Raw genomic sequence first — 1478 nt, 5'->3', positions numbered from 1 at the left:
CGCCGTGGAACTGCGAACGCTGTAAACGAGCGGGTGATTGACAGCTTGCAGAGCCAATCAGAACGGCGGAAAAACGACTTTTAACACGAGAGGCGTGCCACTTGGTGCATCCCGAGATCCGATTGGACGGACAACGCCCATTCCTTGTTGAATATTCATACATCTTTGAAACGTCGTGGGAGGGCCTCACCTGTATCAAACGCGATTTAATATTCACGAGTTAAAAACGTGATTGGCTGCACAGGTTTTGCATAAACGAGCAAATCAAAGGCAGAAACGGACTGAAATCTGAGTTTAAAGGGATTCACCACTAGAAACATTTTTGGGTACTATATAGAACCCCCTTAACTGGTATTTGCTGGTAGACCCTTAAAATGATTTTTAAGGGAACTTTAGTAAAAGATTTGGATTTAGATTGATATAAACATTCATAGAACCATTTGAATGTTCTTTGGTTCTTTACATCACTCTAAGCATAAAGGGTTCTCTATAGTACTGAAAAGGGGTTCTTTAACATGTCAAATAAAAGTTGGCACAATGAAGAACCAGACAAAGAACCATTTATTATATATATTCTAATGGTTCTTTAAATTAGCACGATTATATGTAGAACCACTTAATTAAAGAACATTTATCTTATATATCTCTCTAATAATAATAATAATAATAATAATAATAATAATAATGACAATAATAATCTTCAAGGGTTCTTTAGTGGAAGCTGTTATTCTACGACCAGAACCATGACAACTCAAATAACCAGTCGAATGCAAAGGTGGTTCTTTGCCTGATTAAATGGTTCTGTTGCTACTGTCAAAGAACCCCTTTTAGAATTTTGAGTTGTCATGGTTCTATATAGAACCACAGCCTTTACTAAAGAACCCCTAAAAGAATAATGTTTGTTTCTGTGATAGTAATAATAAGAAGCATTATTATTGTTGTTTAATAAATTATTATTATTATTATAGGGTTATTATTAATTAGCTAACTAATGTAATTACACATGATTACTGACTTCCAGACTGCAATTTCATAATTAAAGGCTTATTAAAGTCACCAGATTGAGTTTATTGAGAATAAGCTGAGCTTTAGTGGAGCTGTACTGATGAGTGTGTTCACTTGCTGCGACCGTTGTGTTCAGCTTGTGTTTCATGATCTTCCTGCAGCTCCAGCCCGTCATTAGCTAATGATCACGCCCTCGTTGAGCTGAATGTGGACTAATTCCTCACATGGTTAATGTTCCTGTAGCCGTAACCCATCACTGTTGCTACATAGTTAAGTTCCTCTCTCTCCCTCTCTCACACACACACACACACACAACACACTTACTTCACTAAGAGTTCAGGCCACCTCACACTGTCCCAATGGTACAGCCTACTGCACGAAATCGGAACAGTCTAAATATCTGAGACCTCACACACACAATCCCAGCTAAACTCTCATGCTTGAGTAAGAGCAGGGATACTGTAATACAATAT

Source organism: Salminus brasiliensis, chromosome 17, assembly GCF_030463535.1.
Source record: "Salminus brasiliensis chromosome 17, fSalBra1.hap2, whole genome shotgun sequence".
Taxonomy (NCBI): Eukaryota; Metazoa; Chordata; class Actinopteri; order Characiformes; family Bryconidae; genus Salminus; species Salminus brasiliensis.
This window is presented reverse-complemented; position numbering follows the sequence as displayed.